This window comes from Natator depressus, chromosome 1 (assembly GCF_965152275.1).
Source record: "Natator depressus isolate rNatDep1 chromosome 1, rNatDep2.hap1, whole genome shotgun sequence".
Lineage (NCBI taxonomy): Eukaryota > Metazoa > Chordata > Testudines > Cheloniidae > Natator > Natator depressus.
The window spans coordinates 321,335,424-321,356,497 of record NC_134234.1 but is presented as its reverse complement, the minus strand read 5'-3'; the positions used below and the strand labels follow the sequence as shown (position 1 = coordinate 321,356,497).

Below are 21,074 nucleotides of genomic sequence, written 5' to 3'. Positions count from 1 at the left end.
CTTGATAGAGATCTTTTAGGTGTTTGTCTCTGTCTGAGGGATTGGAGCAAAAGCAGTTGTATCTTAGAGCTTAGCTGTGGACAATGGATTGTGTGGTGTGTCCTGGATGGAAGCTGGAGGCATGTAGGTAAGTATAGCAGTCAGTAGGTTTCCGGTATAGGGTACTGTTTATGTGACCATCGCTTATTAGCACCGTAGTGTCCAGGAAATGGACCGCTTGTGTGGATTGGTCTAGGCTGAGGTTGATGGTGGGATGGAAATTGTTGAAATCATGGTGGAATTCCTCAAGGGCTTCTTTTCCATGGGTCCAGATGATGAAGATGTCATCAATGCCGCGTAAGTAGAGTAGGGGTGTTAGGGGATGAGAGCTAAGGAAGCGTTGTTCTAAGTCAGCCATAAAAATATTAGCATACTGTGGGGTCATGCAGGTACCCATAGCAATGCCGCTGACTTGAAAGTATATATTGTCCCCAAATGTGAAATAGTTGTGGGTGAGGACAAAGTCACAAAGGTCAGCCACCAGGTTTGCCATGACATTATCGGGGATACTGTTCCTGATAGCTTGTACTCCATCTTTGTGTGGAATGTTGGTGTAGAGGGCTTCTACATCCATAGTGGCCAGGATGGTGTTTTCTGAAAGATCACCGATGGATTGTAACTTCCTGAGGAAGTAAGTGGTGTCTCAAAGATAGCTGGGAGTGCTGGTAGCGTAGGGCCTGAGGAGAGAGTCCACATAGCCAGACAATCCCGCTGTCAGGGTCCCAATGCCTGAGATGAAGTACAGTGTCTTGTATGCTAGTTCGTCCCCTCCTCCCACTCGCATCTCTGAGCCTTTTTTCATGTTGCCCCCTAAATACAGAGCACACTTCAGAAGTGACTTCCTGATCCCAAGTGCTTAGCTACCTCTTATCCTTTCAGCCTCTCCTAAAATATCACTTTCTGCTGGCCTTCCAACAATAGCTCTCCTCTCCCTCTCTCTTCCCTGCAATGAAATATAATTTTACAACATACTTTAAAAAAAATCCTGAAACTACAAGCAGCACAGAAACACTCAACACCACAACTTCTTTACAACCATTCCCACCCTCGCCTTTCTTCGTACATTGTTAAACTAAAGTCCCAATGCTGCAATACACGGCGCATGGACAAACCACACATGTACCTGCTTGTGTTCAATAAATTACAGGATTGGGACCTTCGAATTAAAACTCTTTGGAGTAGGGATGTTCTCGTATTAGTTCACAAAATACTACGTGAACCTATTTTTGGTGCACAAAACACTATGTGCACCATAGTTTTTACAAACACACAAAGGCATCTCTAGAGGAATTCACATGCTACATTAGGTAAATATTGGTCCATTTTACTTCTCATGACTAAAAAACAGAGATACTTCATATAAAAGTGATATATACACAAATTTATTGAATGTAATAAAGTAATCATTGAAATACCTAGATCTCATAGGGATACTCACCAATATCACATATATTTTACAAGCACACACAATGTTGCTTTTCAGCAGAAAAAAGAACCCTGACACTGGAAAGAGTAGCTATTGCACTTAGAAAATTCTTATCAAGTCATCTAGCCCCTGTTTCCCCCAGCAAAGGATAGTTCTTATAGTACATCCTTTAGTGTTTTGTTTAGTCTAACGTAAGGGTGGTTTAAGTGACACACTTTCCACTGCGTCCATAAGGAGATCTATCATCACTTACACAGTCCGCACTCTGTCTCAGGATGTTCCCCCAATTTCCCTCCACAATACATAGCCTAAATATTCCTTTATTACTTAAATTAGCCATTATTCTTAATTACATAGTGCATCACTGTCAGTAATTTTGCTCTCTCCTGGATGTTTACACCTTCCAAATATATGTAAATTTATGCCCTCCCACCCCAATTAATAGTTTAACCAAGCTATGGTACGTAGGGAGGTGAAAGCTAACCATTTTCCAGTAAGTCAATCCCTCCAGTCCCTTAGGGTCATTTTAGTCTCTCTTCAAACTTACACCAATTAGTTAAATCCATCTGGTACAAAGATGTCCAGAACAGTTGGATATTGCCAATGTAATTTTATATAAAACACATATACACTAAAGTGTAGAAAGGCTTTATTTGTGCCTCTCCTGCAGTCTCCATGTATTGCTTGTATTCTTAGATCCTGATTCTATAAAGACTTATGCAAGTGCTTAACTTCATGCTAAACACTGAACTCTGTGTTCACGTGTCTGCATTTTGGGCCTTAGATTTCAAGTACTTCATGGTCTTCCTTAGTATTTATACACCACTTAGCACAATGCGGTCCCAAACCTGTGTAAGTCTATGAGTGCCACTGCAGTACAAACAACAAATGTGAGAAGCTGGCAGGTTTTAGTTACGATTACATTTTTTCCCTCTTTGGAAAATTATTACATACTTTTCCCCTAATGTTTTTCAGCCTGAAATTAAAATGTGGGTTTTTTTGTTTGTTTACTTCCTTTGTCACATACCAATAAAACAGCAGCATCTGTTCAAGCTCTAAACTGTACTGTTTACTTCACTGTAAAGGCATTATAAAAATAAGGAATAAATTTAGTAATAGTTAGTTTGCTAATGCAAAGCTAGTAGTGCTAATGCAAATAAAGGAGATTTATTTTCCTCGTAAGTTCTTAAAAAAAAACAAATAAGAGACATTAGTTAAAATTCAAACAACATTTCCTACTAGATTGGAATGTCAAATATGGGATAAACTACTTGATGTTATTCAAGTGTCACTGCACAGAGCATAGGCTACAGGTGCTGAAGACACACTCTACCAAAGAGATATGGTGAAGATTCATCCAATAGGGTCTCACACAACAGATGAATATTCAGTTTGCATTATGAATCGAAAACCACTCTTACATCTGTGATGACCTTCACCCCCATTAATCAACAGATACACAAACTTTACAGATCTTCATGAATTAACAACTACAAGTTTCAGATTTACAACTCTGAGTAGTTTTCAGAGTAGCAGCCGTGTTAGTCTGTATTTGCAAAAAGAAAAGGAGTACTTGTGGCACCTTAGAGACTAAAAATTTATTTGAGCATAAGCTTTCGTGAGCTACAGCTCACTGCATCGGAGTTTTGATACTGTGTTTTGAGTACACACTCTTGCTCTCCAAAGACTAAGGTATCTAAGTACATACATCAGATACCAAAGCAGCTAAAAGTCTTACTGAATAAGCACACCTTTCAAATTCTGGCTTTACAATAAGGTTTATACACAGTCTCTTATTCTCAAGAGTCTAAATGCCATTCATCATCTACAGTGCCTCTAAATGCATGACCAGAGTTTGCAACTTGCCCTTACGTTTTGGAGCAGGCATTCACACACATTATTTTCCACACTTCTCTCTCATTTGTGCTAGTAACTAAGCTACAGACATCAACAACCATGTGAAGAGAAGTAAATGACTCAGACTACAACTCTGCAAAAACAGAGCGCTCATCCTGGAAGGAACTTCATCCTGCATGGATCAGATTCATTCATTTTTAGACATGAGTAGGTATAGCATCAACTTAAAAGATGTGTAAAGTCAGGGGAAAAACTCTGAGACATTCTTAATAATAAAAGAGAGCTTTTTATTAGCTATGAAAAATTAAATAATCATCATAAGGGTATTTTTCCCCCTGAACCGCTTGTGAACATCCACCTTGAAGACTCAGAACATGTTACGAGTCAGTTTGAGCAAGCTTTCTTACCTAGTCATGCTGAGGAAGCAAGAGGAAGAAAAGGAAATAAACTTGAAAACACAGATATGTCCTACTTGTTTAAATCAGAATAAAATGATTAATCTTTGTTATACTGAAGGGTATGCATTTCTAACCTATTCCACACAAATCACTAGTTTAGTATAATCACTCAGACCAGAGGATTGTTCCTTTTTAAAAACATACTAACATATAATAAGAGTGTTTTTACTGTAGGGAAGAAGTAGCTTTTGACAATAGCTTAATAATCAATTACATTATTATTTTATTTGAATTTCTAGCCTGCCATATTTTCTCAAACACATCAGACAACTTTCCTGACACTCACCTATACAATTCTTGCCATTTTATTTAATACACAAAGAACTGCACAAGAGTTTCATTTTCACATTCTCAAATCAGTAACAGAGGGCAATGGAAAAAACTAGTAACCCTTTTTTTTTTTTTCTTTTGATGTTTCACAATTTTACCTTACACATATATAGGACTGCTGCAAGTGAGCTTGCAACCACACACCGTGTTATTGCATAACATTGCTTTGTTTTCTGCTCTGTAATGGCACAAGGGACATATTGCAGTCACTTTAGGATGGGTTTTGTTTGTTATAAAACTGTCAACTTCATTACTAAGAAAAAGAACATAAAAATGGAATACTGGGTCAGACCAATGGCCATCTAGCCCAGGGGTGGGCAAACTTTTTGGGCTGAGAGCCACATCTGGGTGGGGAAATTGTATGCAGGGCCAGGGCAGCAGGTTGGGGTGAGGGAGGGGGTGCGGTGTGCAGGAACAGGCTCAGGGCAAGGGATTAGGGCAGAGGAGGGGTGCAGAGTGTATGGGGGGCCCAGGGAAGGGGGCTGAGGTGCAGGAAGGGTGTGGACTGCGGGAGGGAGCTCAGAGCAGGGGGTTGGGGTGCACAGGGGTATGGGGTGGGTTCAGGGCAGGGGGTTGGGGTACATGGGAAGGCAGGGTGCAGCAGGGGGCTCAGGGCAGGGGGTTGGGGTGTAGGAGGGGTGCAGGGTGTGGCAGGGAGCTCGGGGTAGGGGGTTGGGGTCCAGGAGGGGTGCGAGGTGCAGGCACGGAGTTGGGGGGCAGGGTGCAGGAGGGGTTCGGGCTCCAGCCTGGCGCCGCTTACCTAAAGCGGCTCCAGGGTGGCAGTGGTGCCCACCAGGGCCAGGGCAGGCTCCTTGCCTGCCTGCCTGCCCTGGCCCCATGCCACGTAGCTCCAGGAAACAGACGGAACCATGTCCCTGCATGGACCCTGGGGAAGGGGGGCACAGGGCTCTGCGCACTGCACTTGCCACACCTCCAGGTACCTCCCCCGAAGCTCCCATTGGCCACGGTTCCCCGTTCCTGTCCAATGGGAGCTGTGGGGGGCGGTGCCTGGAGGCAAGGGCGATGCACGGAGCCCTCTGCCTCCCCCACCCCAAGGGCTCCAGGGACATGGTGCTGGCCGCTTTTGAGAGCAGCCCAGGGCCTGCGGCACTAAGGGGGCAATCCCACGGGCTGGATCCAAAGCCCTGAGGGGCTGGATCCAGCCCGCGGGCTGTAGTTTGCCCACCCCTGATCTGGCCCAATATCCTGTCTTCTGACAGTGGTCAATCTCAGATCCTTCAGAGGGAATGAACAGAACAGGGCACTTATAAAGTGATCCATCCCCAGCTTCTGGCAGTTGAGGCTTAGAAAATCCAGCACATGTGTTTGCATCCCTGACCATCATGGCTGATAGCCATTGATGGACATATCCTACACAAACTTATCTAATACCTACAGTTATCCTTTTGGCCTTCACAACATCCCTTGGCAATGAGTTCCATGGGTTGACTGTGCGTCCAGTGAAGAAGTACTTCCTTATGTTTGTTTTAAACCTGCTGCCTACTAATTTCATTGGGTGACCCCTGGTTCTTGTGTTATGTGAAGGAATAACTAAGATTTCCTTATTCACTTTCTCCACACCATTCATGATTTTATAGACCTCTATCATATCTCCCCTTAGTTGCCACTTTTGTAAACTGAACAATCACCATCTTTTTAATCTCTCCTTGTACGGAAGCTATTCCATACTCCAGATCATTTTTGATGCCCTTCTCTGTACTTTCTCCAATTCTAATATATACTTTTCGAGATGGGGTGACCAGAACTGTATGCAGTATTCAAGGTATGGGCATATCATTGATTTCTATAGTGGCATTATGATAATTTCTGTTTTACCTATCCCTTTTGTAATGAATCCTAACATAGTTAGCTTTTTTGACTATTGCTGCACATTGAGCAGATGTTTTCAGAGATCTATCCACGATGATTCCTCCAGTGGCAACAGCTAATTTGTGACTGAATTATATATATATACACACACACACACACACACACACACACACACACACACGACTGCTGCAGGTGAGCTTGCAACCACAGTGTTTTCCATCATCTTGTAAGTATACCCAGATTATGTCTTCCAATGTGGATTCATTTGTATTTATCAACACCGAATTTCATCTGCCATTTTGTTGCCCAGTCATGAAGCTTAGCTAGATCCTTTTGTAACTCTTTGCAGTCAGCTTTGGTCTTAACTGTTTTGAGTAATTTTTCTTGTTTCTGAGACTATCATAGGCTTAAATAGCAGTCTTCTCCTTCCTCTTTGCTCTGGACAGAAGATTTGGTAGTTATGGTAGCTGAAAATTTGAACAACCCGTTTAATTTTCCAAGAGACCACAAACACTAAAAAGGCATTATTCATAGGTGTATAGTTATTGCACAGCATTACTACAGGGCAAAGTTAAGGTTATTTGGATGCCTTAACTGTGAATTTCCATACTTAAACATGTTTGAATTTCCTTTAAGTTTAACCTTACCCCTAATTTCCTTCATTTGTAATTATCCCCTCATTTCAGGGATAATTACAAATTCCTCTTATATTTTTAAACCTTCAGATACCACTGTGCTCTCTCAACTCCATTTTAACCTAGTTTTATGTCTGGGGATAACAGAGTGAAACAAATGTTTAGTTATAAAATAAGAGCAGAAACTTGCTAATTCCAATTGCTTACACATTTTTAAAGTGGGAGAAATTTGGCGTTATTTTTCATATTTTTTCATTAGAGAATATGATTGTGATTTCCAAAACCAATTAGTGAATTTAGCCACACAATTCACATTAATTTCAGTGGAGTTGCATGTGGTTAAATCCTGTAGTTGGTTTTGAAATCTCAACCTACAAACATAGCTATATATATTGAGAAGGTTTAGTTTTCAGTTAGAAGTGTAATGTACAGCAAGGAGAATGCGATCATGCTCTATCAAACTCCACTTTAATAATTTTTTTGATACCTATGGTGCAATTCAAAGTCAAAGTGAAACATCAAATGGAAATTACTATCTCCCATATTCCCAACTAGCTCATGCAGGTTTAATACAAGTAGGAAGTTCAACCGCCATCAAGTTACTCTACCATAAACTAAACTATAAAGACACCTCCGCTTCCCAGAAAAAGAGGTTTACATTACTGGCAACTTTTTCATGTAAAAAATGTGGTAGGCATTAATGCCCAATTGTTCATTATCAAAATGCATCTGAATTCTTACTAAAATAATGCTCTCTCTCTCCCCCTCCCTCTCCTCCTCCCTCTCTCTCTCTCTCACGGCTGGCTTGGAATCATTGTTTACATTCCAAGATAATTTACAAGCACTTTAAAACTGGATGTTTCAATAACCTTACAAGGACCCTTTTTGGAAACAGAGCTTTACAAAATATCAAACTTATTGCAAAACTGCTGATGACGTTATGAGTAAAGTCATATCTGCTAAAATTCTACCAGAGAGCAAGCTGTAGCAAAAGATTTCAAGCCCCTTCCCCACCTACTATTGTAAAAAAAAATCAGAAAAATGCGGAAGTATTGTTCCAATTCTAATACTAAGTATGATTTCACATGCTAGATTCGAATCACTCTACTTTACCACACTTACAGAATGCAAACATGAAGACGTAATCTAATAACTTGATGATTGGAGCAGTATGATTCCATCATGACAATTGTACAAAAGGGTACAGATCTTCTAAGTGAAGTGCACCCATATAGTTGTTCAATTCCTGTTAATGTCACTGGGAGTCGTTCAATTAAGTCCCCAAACTTGAATTTGAAATTTTGTTCCCATTCTCAAATGAAAAAAGGCCTAAACCATTAAAAAAAAAAAAGTAATTGGCAAAGGAGGTGGCTCATTATAGGCCTGATCCTGTATTCACAGGAATCAATAAGAGTGTTGCTATCTATTTCAATAGGTACAGGAACAGGCCTTAATGGGAAGGAACGCACACACATGCAAGATTATCTTGTAAGACTCTTTTGTAGGCCATGAAAGGCTCCCCCAATGAAGTGAAATGCTTTTAGGCTCCTGGAGAAGCAAAAATTGGATATTCAGAAAAAATAATGAAAATCAAAATCAGATGTGCAGGTTGTCTGTGGGTCAAAATCAACCTCACTGGTGGACCAGACACAAGCAGAACTCTTATCTGCAAAGCAGACAGTGGAAGGAGAAATGGGAAACACCTCATGAGCAGAAAGTAAAATAAAAGAAATATAGCAAAGCATTAAACAGATCCTGATAACCTGCACACACCTCTCTGGCATCCCTATTAGACATATTTGACTCACCTTCACATAAACTATGCAAATTATACAAGATAGCAAACTAATCAGCCAGGATAAGCTCCTAGACACAGTAGGGGGAAAAACACCACCATAAATCTACAGTGGTAGAGGAAGGCCACATAAAACCCCCTGATTAAAAGCAATCTTGTAATGGAAAGAAGACTGGAGCAGCTCAGAAACCAGGACAGAGCACACAACACTACTATTTGAATTCTGGAGGTCCTCACTGTGAAAGAGCTCCTTGACCTGACTGAATACATGGAAACATTTCTGGGCCAGTTTAGTCAAATTAAACGAAAAAGATGAACTAATGTATATATAGAAAAGAGCAACAACGTTCGTCCTCCAGGATTTTGACCACCAATGGTGACACATTAATAGCTATTCTCTCAGATTCCCAGGACCGACAAAGAATTTTGAAATGACAGAACTAAAAACAATTTGAAAGTGGAAAAACCCTTGAACTTCCCTGGACCTGAAGCTCAGGCCAGGAAAACATTCCAAATGGAGTGAAAAGTTTGAAGAGAGAGGCATGGATGTTGCTTTTCCCAGAAAAGCTGCAAGCCCAGGGGTGGCCAATCTGTGGCTCCGGAGTCACATGCGGCTCTTCAGAAGTGAATATGCGGCTCCTTGTATAGGCACCGAGTCTGGGGCTGGAGCTTCAGGTGCCAACTTTCCAATGTGCCAGCGGGTGCTCACTGCTCAACCCCTGGCTCTGCCACAGGCCCTGCCCTGACTCTACCCCTTCCCGCCTCCTCCCCTGAGCCTGCTATGCCCTCACTCTTCCCCCACCGACCCTCCTGCATGCCACAAAACAACTGTTTGGGAGGTGCGGAGAGGGAGGGGGAGGCGCTGATCAGTGGGGCTGCCGGCGGGCGGGAGGCACTGGGAGCGGGGAGGAGCTGATGGGGGGCTGCTGACGTATTACTGTGGCTCTTTGGCAATGTACATTGGTAAATTTTGGCTCCTTTTCAGGCTCAGGTTGGCCACCCCTGTGCAAGTCTATGACGGAGACGCACTACTACAGGCTTTAATTACATCATCCAAGCAAAGATCTCAAAGCACTTTGCCAACTTTGCAAAATATTACAGGTGGGGGAAACGGAGACACAAAGTAGTTAAGTGACTTGTTCAACTAATTATTACTCCTGTATTGTTACTTGTATTGTGATAACACTTAAAAGCCTCAAACATAAGCAGGGTTTTATTGTGCTGGGCAATAGACATACATAATAAAGAGACTGTCTATGTCCCCAAAGATCTTATAATCTAAGGGCTTGTCTACACTGGTACTTTACAGCGCTGCAACTTTCTCGCTCAGGGGTGTGAAAAAACACACCCCTGAGCACTGCAAGATTCAGCGCTGTAACGTGGCAGTGTAGACAGTGCACCAGCGCTGGGAGCCGGGCTCCGAGTACTGGTAGCTACGCCCCTTGTGGAGGTGGTTTTTTTAGAAAGCTCTCTCATTTTTCTAGCTCGTCACTTTGACCACATCACCTCTCTTTTTGCATCCCTCCAGTGGTTACCCCTTCTCTATTGTAACAAATACAAGCTTGTCTTCACTTTCCCTGCCCTTCAGAGCTTATTCCCCACCCCACCTATCATCACTCATTCACTGTTGAGAGGTTGACTCCTGCCTCCTATTGGTCCATGTTGCCCCTCATGCCTGGCAGGCACTCCCTGTAAACATCTGCAAAGCTACCTCTTTATTCACCTTCAAATCTTGAAAATACTTGGAACAGAATCTCTCCCCCGTGATGGACTGGAACTGGTTCTGTGGTCCCTATGCATAATAGATTACTTCTTATCTTAGCAAACGGTTGTAAGATGGGCTCCTGAAAAGTGACAGGAAAGAGGGATGGGATAGAGGTAGAATGGTGGAGTAACCCGATGTTATAACCTCCAAAACCCATTTGTTAGATGTAATTTGCTCTCATGCAGGGCAAAAATGGGACATACAGTCTCCAAAATGAGGGAGGTCGATTGGGTGGTGCATCTGAACATTCCCGAGGTTGGGATGTGCCAGACCCTCTATCAAATCCTCATTAACACATCCAACTTGATGAAGAGGGCTAGGTGGGGGAAGTTGTATCAAAAGAAGAGGCCTCACGCCATGACATCAGTCTCATGTGATACAGCAAGTCTACAAAGGTTGGAGAACTGTACTAGATAGCAGATCACAACTGCAAAAAGAGATCCTAAATTTTCCTTAACTTGCAGGCGTATATGTACACTGAGAAACCACAGTGGCCCCCAAATCCTTCAAAGTGTGCAAGGATTCATTGTTGGACTCACTGAAAAGTTTCAGTCTGTCAAAAGGAAGGTCTTCTATGGTATCCTGGAACTCCCTAGGAAATCCTGACAGCTGCAACCAAGATGCTCGCAAGATGCTCGACAGCAGTACAGATAGAACAAGCTGTGGTGTCCGCTGCATCTAGGGGGCTTGCAACTGTATCATTGCTAAGAGCTGATCCTCTGCTATGGTGCCTAGAACTATTCTTGGTATTCCAGGGGAAAATAGTAAACTCAACACTTTTATTGATCATAACTGCCATCAGAGCCTGATAACTCCCCATTCTAAACTGGAGGGTCATGAAAGAATAGCTTTTATGCCCAAAAGAGGTTGGGGTGCTTCTTGGTCTTGACCGTACAGTGTAGACTTAGTGTGGTATTGTCTACGAGGCACATTTACAGCCTACACAACTAGACAGTTGGGAGGAGTGTGCAAAAATAAACACTCAGAATTTTTTGCTCGGACATAGTACTTTTTAATTGGCTTGTGTACATGTTGGTGGTGAGGTAGTTGTACTCTGACAGAGAGTCTTGCCAGGATCCAGTAGACTACAGCCTCATTCACTGGTAAAGCTACTCATCCAGAGGTTGTCTTGTGGAGGATGTCCAAGAGACTATGTAGCGACTCTTGGACCTCCTCGAGTGGGATCTGAAGCGAGTGAGCAATGCATTTCATCAGTTCATGAAACTGTTTAAAATCATCCCTGTAAGAAGGCAGAAGAGGCATCACGGCCTCGTCTGGTGAAGATTAGGAGATAATAGTATGTGTTGTCACCTCCTTGTCTGCTCTAGCCTCTTGCTCTTCAAACGACTCCTCCTGTGGTTGGTGCTGTTTAGGAGGAAGAGATAGAGCAGGAGACTGCCTTCCATGATGATCCTCAAAAGGTATAACTAGGAGCCCTTGAAAGCTGATGATGGGTCCCAGTATGGTCATGGATGGGGGCAGAAGGTAGAGGGGAAGGCATCCAGTGCTGGTCATACCAGTGAGAAGGGCACAAGATCGTCCTGCCCTTGGGGCTTCTTTTTCAGTTAAGGAGTCAGGAGAGATGTAGTGGATCCCTGCACAGATATCTGAGAATCTGAAGAGGAGTCTTCAGCATAGGTTAGAAGTGGAGCAGACACTGGAGGTAAGGATGGCTGTTCCCCTGGTGCAGATGATACCACAGAAGCCAAGGGTACTGGAGCAAGATAAGGTCTCAGAGACCCTGCAGATCTCAGTACCCATAGCAATTCAGTACCCATTAATAAAAGAGACTCCAGCTTATCAGACACCAACAAATCTTTGGAGAACTTAAACTCCTGTGGTCTCAGGTGAACCTCTGTCAGGACCAGATGAGGTTGCAGAGGATGTTGATTTTTCCAAGGGTATCTGTCTAGTCCATAGCGCTGGAACAGAAGATGTTGACCTCAAAGGTACTGAAGTTGGAGCCTGGGTCATCTATTTAGGTACCAGAAGTGGTATTGAAAAGTCTGTGGATGTTAAAGACAATCTAGAGACACATCTTTCTGGGTCTCTGCTTGAGTGGTCATGCTTGGAAGGTACAGCGGACAACTTTGGTGCTGAGGTATGCTTGGCACCCTGGGTCTCTGAGGAGCTCAAGGTTTTTGAGGAGCTCCCAGTACTGGAGAAGCCTGGAGCCTCAGCAGTACTTTTTCCCAAGACCCAAGGTCTCCAAGATGGTGACAAAGGCTTTTTTGAAGTAGGCACTCTGTAAGAAGATTCCAGACTCCTCTTCTTGGGGGAGCTTTACCAGTACCCTCCCATGTTCTCATCCTGCAAACGACCTAGGCCAGTGGGATATGGAGGTTGATGGGACACTGTGCTCACTCGGAAGTCAATGTATGGGGGGGGATTGCAGGGGAGACAGGGAGATATCTGGGCCTGGACCCAAGGCTGGTTGGCGGGAGCATTCCATGATGAGGAGCTTAAGTTTAATATGCCTTTTTTTTTTTTTTGGGGGGGGGGGGAAGAGATCTGCTTTAAAAACACTGGGCCTGGTTCTCCACTGCCTTATACTTTATGTAGTCATTTATATCAGCATAAAGTGAATGCAAAGCAGGGCGTAAAATGCTTCCATTCTGTTTTGGTAACATTTTACATCATCTTTGCACAAGCGTAACAGACTACATGCTGCAAGAAAATTGAGAATAAAGTCAATTTTCTATGTTATTGTAACCATATTGAATATTCCAATTATAAATTAAACTAAACTTGTATTCATTTCTTTAGATTTCCATCCTATGCAGACTCCACACAAACGAATGCTATACAAAGCTCTGGGTGTCCTGGACATATTCGTCCAACTCCTATTTACAATCCATGGGAAAAAGCATGACATAGTGATTAATACTACAGAAGTGGAAGTTGGGAGATTAGAGTTATATTCTTGCTTCCACCACAGTCTTCCGATATGACTTTGAGCAAGTCATTTAGCCTCTCTATTCCTCTGTTTCTCTACCCATAAAATAATATTTAGGTATCTAGGTCACAAGGAGACTGTGAGGTCTTATTCACTAACAGTTTGCTAAATCCTCTGAGATCATCAGCTAGAAGGAGCTACAAAGGTATTAAACTATTATGTTTCATTGCATCTTACAGTAAATTGTATTGCTGGTTCTCCTAAACATATTTTAAAATAAAGATGAACAGGTAAAATATATTTAATCCACTCACCTTTAGGAAAAAAAATTTCCAAACTTTGGGGATTTATTTTCAGTACAGCATTGTGGGGTATCATGCCTTTTTCCCTGTCCCCTTCTCTCCATTTACAATTTGCGTATGTGACAATCCTAGAGGGGGCGGGGAATTTACAGTAGCACTAAGTGAAAGTTACAAGTGCCTAGTCAGTTTCACAGGGGAAGCCCTCTATACACTGAGGCCCTGTCAGCAATCTCTAACTGACAACAGATGTAAATCACAGGTTTCCTGCTAGGGATGAAAAGAGTTTGGATGCTGGCACAGACAGGGACAAACCATTTACATTACCTGCAAAAGAAAGCATCCTAGACCCTGATGCTGAATGACATTAAAGCACTGGATCTCACTTACAAGTAAGAGCAACTCGGAGGTTTGATATCTTTACCAAATCAAGTTTTATTCACCCATTAATACATTTATGGATGTGCATGAATACATTTAATACATGTGCATTTTATTATAATACCAGTGAAAACTCCAAAAAGCTAGTGGTGATAAGGGAGGAACAATATATGTAAATGGACATACTGGAGATTAAGCAAGGGTCTAAAAATATTTCTTGTGTCTGGTACATACTAACATCATTCCATCCCCATCGTTCAGCAGGCAAAAAATGCAAGCCTTCATGTAAATGCACACATGTATGACTTTGTAGTTACATACCCACAACTGCTACAAGAACACATAACAAAACCCACCCATCTAGTCACTACGAATTGTGCCACAGCTTTAAAGGATCTGAAAGACTGATAAATTACAACAGTTTAATTTGCTCATGTAATTTTAAAAGCACTCATAGCTAAAGGAAGGACAGTATCATAGTTAAGGAGCAGCTTTCATTCAGACATAAATAAAGGTCTACAGTTATCAAGTCAGACTGGAAAATTTTTCTGAAACCTAACAAAAAGATGGCTTTTTAAAATCATTTACAGTTTCAGATGACATGTCTTTACAGCACATTTCCTAAAAATATTTATTAGAACATTGCATATAATGATGTGGTATCTGTTGTCTTTAAAAAGGAGTACTTGTGGCACCTTAGAGACTTACCAACTTTAAGTAAAGTTCATGGGTTTTCTGTATCTAAAAAATAAATAAATCAAAGATGTAATGATACCTTTCATCTTGCTTTTTTAACCTTTGTGAGTGCTGCTGATCCACGACTCATATTTCCATGTCTCAGTCTGCAAAACTGTATCTGCACGAAGCTTTACTGACAGTTTGTCAAACAAGTGGATGTAAAAGGTGGCACAAGTGCCGGCTTCCTCCATTCCCTAGGGGTGCTCAACCTCCGCTCAGTCCCAGGCCCCGCACCCACTGCATCTCTTCTCCCAAGGCCCCACCCCGTCCCATCTCTTCCTGCCCTTGCTACACCTCTTCCCGTCCAGTTTCACCCTCTCCCCCAGCACACCCTATCCCCACTTCTCCCTCTCCCCCCGCACTGCCCAGTGCCTCCTGCATGCCACAGAACAGCTGATAACAGCAAGCAGGAGGTGCTGGGAGGGACGGAGAGGACTTGATGGGTGAGACCACCAGCGGGGGCGCCTATGAAAGGTGGTCATGTGTAGGTGAAGAACAGAGTTGCCAACTCTCACAATTTTATTGCAAGTCTTGCTACATTTAGTGTTTTTCTTAAAGCACCTGCTTCTGGAGACAACTGATTACATGTGAGAAAGAAGGGTTAGTCTCTAAGGTGCCACAAGTCCTCCTTTTCTTTTTATGGATACAGACTAACACGGCTGCTACTCTGAAACGTACCCTACAGTGATTGTAGTCCTTCCATGTTATAGTCAGCATTTTCCCACTGCAGATATGCATGCACCTCATGCGTGAGACTGGATTTTTTTTTAAAACTAGCAGTGTCCATCGGCCTGACATGCACCCTGTGCCCCTATGTACTCCTGTAAGAGGGCATGGGGTGGGGGGGGTGGAAAGTGTCCAACATGCTAGTTCTTCACTCAAGCTAAAATTCTTCAAAATCTTCTGCAAATTATTAGAACCATTTCTGATGGTTCCCTCACAATTCAAAGCTCATGAGGCTGAGCACTTCGAAAAGTGGGGAGAGTGGGATAGGGTATCCACATTGATTACAACATCTCAAAGAACCACAATTACTATAGGGTAAGTAACCATTCTTTCTTTGAGTGTGTGTCAGTGTGGCTCCCCATAGGTGACTGGCAAGCAGTATCCCCCCTGGATGGTGGGAATGTAGCAGTATCAATCAGTCAAACAGAAACTGAAGTACTGTTCTGAACTTGACATCCAAACTGGCAACAAAAATTAGTGGGTTCTCCATGTAGCTGACTTGGAGAACTCAAACTGGCACATTTCTGAAGAAGACGGATGATGCCGCCTGCAGCCTGATAGTGTGTGCCTGGACATTCAGAGGGACAGGCTCACCAGCCAGGTAACAGCAAGTGAAAATACATGGTGTGGTCAATTTCAAGTTTCTCCACAATGAGACAGCTCGGCCTTTCAGTGTTCCAGATATGGCCACACAGAAGTGGGAAGAGATCCTGAAAAGCTTGATTCTGTTGAGGTAACAGAGCAGGGCTCTAGAGACATCCAAAAGTATACAGCTTCTCCTCTTCTGTGAGGAGTGTGTGAGAAGGACAATTGGTAAGGTGATCGATTAGTTCGGCTGAAATTCCGAGACCACATTAGGGAGGACTCAGCAGTGTGGTTCCATCACCACGTTGTCTTGTGGAAAATGTATAAGGTGACCCAACCATAAAAGACTGCAGCTTGCTGGCTCTCCATTCTGAGGTAATGATCATGAATAAGGCTACGTTTTAGCCACGGATATTTTTAGTAAAAGTCATGGACAGGTCATGGGCAGTAAACAAAAATTCACGGCCCATGAACTGTCCATGACATTTACTATATACCCCTAACTAAAACTTGGGCGGGAGGCCGTGGGTGCTCTGGGAGGGAGCACTCTGGGGGCACCACTGGTGCTGGGGGAGGTGGCCTGGGGCCCCGCTGGTGCTGGTGGGGAGGGTTGCCAGGACTGGTAGGGGCTCTCTACTGGCTCCACATGTCCCTGCAGCTCCTAGGCAGCAGAGGGGCCAGGGGCTCCGCATGCTACTCCCATCACAAGCGTCAGCTGCACAGCTCCCATTGGTCAGGAACCGCAGCCAATGGGAGCTGCAGGGGCAGGGCCTGTGGGCGCAGTGGAGCGTGAAACCTCCCTGGCCCTTCTGTCTAGGAGGAGCTGCAGGGCCATGCCAGTGGGAGCCAGGGAGCCTCCCACCCCAAGATAAGCGCCCCCTGCATCTTCTAGCCCTCTCCCACACAGCCAAACTGTTGCTGCTGGCTCAAGGGCTGCCCGGCTCGGGAAGCCCCTGAGCCAGCACCGGCTGCTGCAGAAGTCACGGAAAGTCACAGAATCCATGACTTCTGTGACCTTCATGAGAGACTCGCAGCCCTAGTCATGAGACAGACAGTTTTGATGGCAAGAAGATGTACTGAGCACTCTGACAGTAGGTGAAAGGGAGAATTCAAACTTTAGAAGGACAACACTGAGGTCCCACGCGGAAGTCAGCATCCTAACTGGTGGGCAAGTATGAAGGTCCTTTAGGAATTTTAATAACGTAGGGTATAACAAGACAGAGTACAATTGCCATGGAGTGCGACACAGCAATATTGCTGCCAGGTGAAACTTAAGGGGCAGGAAATCAAAAACTAAACCCACATATTTCAGGAGTGTCACCAAGACCAATATCTTTGGTAAGTTAAATAGACTGAGATTCTTAAATCTTTCACTGTAAGGCAACTTTTCCAGACCTCGAATAATTCACGTAGCTCTTTTCTAAACCCTCCCCAATTTTTCAACATCCTTTTATGTATGGACACCAGAACTGTGCATAGTTTTTCAATGCCATTTTTAGCGGTAATAACACCTCCTTATTCTTACTCTATATTCCCTGTTTATACAGTCAAGGATGGCGTTAGTCATCTTCTTCACTGCAATGCATAGGGAGTTCATGCTTAAGTCAGTGGCTCTACTCTGTTTTTCAGTAAACACGTCTGCTCCTTCTTGTACACCTAGAAGTAAGTTTCCCCTAACACCAAATCACATTCAGAATGGACCACCACCAAATTTGCTCCTGCTGGATGATAACAGCATGTTATTTTTTCATCCCTGTTATGTAAATGAGAGATATGAGGTCTGTGAATGAGGTCAGAATAGGACTCTGTAGTGAGACGGAGCGGCCTCCCACTTAGCCAGAGTAGGAGGTGCCATTCTCTGACCCCTGGTGGGTGGAGCTGGGCTAGGTCCATGCCTCCTGCTGGAAGCTAAGGAGCAGGACAGGAAGTATAAAAGGCAGGAGCAGGGCCTTTAGCCCAACTGAGCCTGCGCAAGGGAAGGAAGCAGACATCTCTAGACCACTGCAGGATCCCGGAGTTCAATCTGTGCTGCGCTGCGCCCTGCCCCTAGAGGAGGCTGACCCAGGTGAAGAGCTGCTGGAACTGCTGCTTTCCATACACCCTGAAGTGACGGAGGACCCCTGGACTACAGAAGCCTTCACCCAGACTATGGTAGGAAGTAGTGCAGAGAAACCAGACGTTGGTCTGGTTTTGCTATTAGAACCTGTGTCAGCATGTTGCGGTGGATTCCCATTGACCCAGTGGCAGAACATTCCGCCACTGATAGAGCCCAGGGTTGAGACTCGGTGAAGTACGGTGGACCCGGGTCCCCTTACCTCCTGCTGCCAACCCCACCCTTGGGGTGGCAGCCTCCCCACCTTAAGCCAAGAAGCCTGCATTTGTCTGCTGTCTGCCTGAGCCAAGACATCAGACTGCCTCCTGCTCTGCCCTGCATAAAAGAGTCAGAGACCCACTGAGTGCTTAGACTGCTTATAGCTCTGCCCTGCCTCGGGTCCTGAGCCATAGGTCTGTTTGTTTGCTCAGCCCAGCCTGATGGCCTAGGCCTCGTTATTGCTTAGCCCTGCCCTGCAACTGGGGCCTTGGGCCCTCACGCTCAATTTGCTAATTCCCTGATCACGGGTGGTGTCCCAATGATGTAGTGAGGCGAAGTGACCTCCCACTAAACCAGAGGGGGAGGGACGATTGCACACCCACTACAGACTCTTTAGCCTTTACTTTTATAAAGAACCACAGTAACAAAATATAACACTGCAAAATTACTACTAAACAATCATGGTGATATTTGTTTGATTATTTTCTTCAAAAACAATCACAGACACTTTACTCAGCATTGGTGAGGCCCCAGCTAGAGTACTGTGTTCAGTTCTGGGCACCACAATTTAGGAAGGATGTGGACAAATTGGAAAGAGTCCAGAGGACAGCAAAAAAATTATTAAAGGTTTAGAAAACCTGACCTATGAGGAAAAGACTAAAATGCCAGAGAAGAAAACAGAGGGATGACCTGATAACAGTCTTCCAAAATCTCAATGGCTGTTATAAAGATGATGGTGATCAATTCTTCTCCATGTCCACTGAAGGTAGGATAAGAAGTAATGGGCTTAATCTGCAGCAAGGGAGATTTAAGTTAGATATTAGGAAAACATTTCTAACTATAAGGGTAGTTAAGCCATGGAACAGTGTTCCCTGGAAGGTTGTGGAGTTCCCATCATTGGAAGCTTTTAAAAAAAAGTTAGACAAACTCCTGTCAAACATCTTGGTCCTGCCAAAATGCAGGGAGCTGGACTTGACTTTTCAAGGCCCTTCCAGCCCTACATTCCTATGATTCTATAATATTTTCACTCCTGTTTTATTTTGCACTATGTTTTTACACATTTTATGATGCTGGCTGGCCTCAGTAGACCTAATTTTCACCAAAAACACAGCAAAACATGAGACTGCTGTAGGCACGGTGCCACAGGCAATGCTCTAGGAACAGGCAAGAGGCAATGTTGCAGGCTGGCCTGAAAGAATTTACTAATGTTTTAAAATCCACTAATCTAGTGAAAATGAATTCAGTTGAGATCTCCAGTTTTACTGGCCCTCTACTTAATTTACTAATATCTGGGGGGGGGGGGAGACCAACATTATCTTATTATTGTCCCTTTGTACTCCCCGTCTGTCGGTATCCAACTGCTGTCTCTTGTCTTATACTTAGAATGTAAGCTCTTTTGGGCAGGGACTGTCTTTTTTTCTGGGTTTGTACAGCGCCTAGTACAATGGGGTGCTAGTCCATGACAAGGGCTCCTATGTGCTATGGTAAAACACACAATAAATAATACTACAAGGTAACAACTGGGAAAAATAAGTTCCACAAGAAATGGAGGAAGATTGCTAGGTCGGCGCATTTTCCAATAAAGTAAAAGCTGGCCTGGTCTCACATACTAGTAGGTTCAAGAAAGGTTGTTACTTGGAAGGAAGGCTCACCTAAGTGCTGCAGGAAGTGGCAAGGGTGTTTCAAAAGATGGCAGTCTTGAGAGATGCCTAATCTTAGTGACAGAAGCTGGTGCCATCTTTTGGAATAGATCTGAAACTGTGGTATTCACCACTGGTTAAAGTATATGCTGACACTTCTCACAAAGGTGTGTGTTAATCTTAGGCCTTGTCTACACTATGCATGAAAGTCGATCTAAGCTATTCCATTTGAATTATGTTAATAGCGTAACTCAAGTCGACATAGCTTACATCTACTTACTGCGGGGTCCACACTAAGCGATGTCAACAGAAGACTCTCTCCTGTCAACTTCCCTTACTCTTCTCGTTCTGGTGGAGTAGAGGAGTTGATGGGAGAGCAATCTGTGGTTGATTCAGCAGGTCTTCACTAGACCAGCTAAATCAACCGCCGAGGCATCCATCGCCACACGTCGATCCCCCGGTGAGTGTAGACAAGCCCTTAGTGTCTTGGCCAGATTCCAGTGTATACCTCCCTATATCCCCTCTGCAATTTCAAATAGATATGGTACTCTTTGTTTCATTTCCAAACCATTACATAGTGTTTGTATGTGCTATTAGGGCCCAATTCAACTCCCACTGAAGGTTTTCAAAGTCCATTCACCATCCTTAATGAAGGTTGGATCAGGCCCTTAACAGCTGCCATGTTTTAATTCACAGGTAAAGGAAGCAGTTACTGCACATAGTTGGCAAATCACTTTGGGACCTTCCTGGATGAAAGATGAAAAATAAATGGTACTTCTTAGTAGTCAACTTGCCTAAGCTCACTGCTTCTCTCCATTCATTCCCTCCCACTCCCAAACACGATAACTACATATACCATAGACATGAAGTTCACAGTTCATATCCTTTTTTTCAAATATACATGCAAAAATACATGCCACACATTGAGGTTTTCTGATATTAATTGTTGTGGGTAAGACACTTCAAATAGATGTGTTAAAAATCATTTTTTAAAAAAAATATTTCCTTTTATTATAAACATCAGAGACTACTAAAAGGAAAATGACTTTAAATCAAAATTGTATGCATTATTTTTATATCATAACAACATGTGTGTATATGGTACTTTAGAAACCCTGTCCTGAAATGTTTACAGTCCAAAGGCTTGATCCCTGCTCAATAACAAAACTCCCATTGATTCCAATGGCAGCAGAAACAGGACCCATGGCTGCAACCCTGCAAGGCACTAGGAAGGTCACAACGTCATACGATTATTGTTGTATACACACCTGGTTAATTCTGCTTTGTCTTTTGGTTAAGATTAAAATTAAGGCATGACTCGTGAAAAATAGTGGAGTAGAGTCCAGAGATGGAAAGGCATTTG

General features: G+C 43.5%; 1 protein-coding gene across 2 annotated transcripts in view; it reads right to left on the bottom strand.

Annotated features, from left to right (window-relative positions):
* The window catches only part of ATXN7L1 (ataxin 7 like 1), a 198,650-nt gene that overhangs the window by 159,649 nt on the left and 17,927 nt on the right, over nucleotides 1-21,074 (bottom strand). The window lies entirely within an intron of this gene.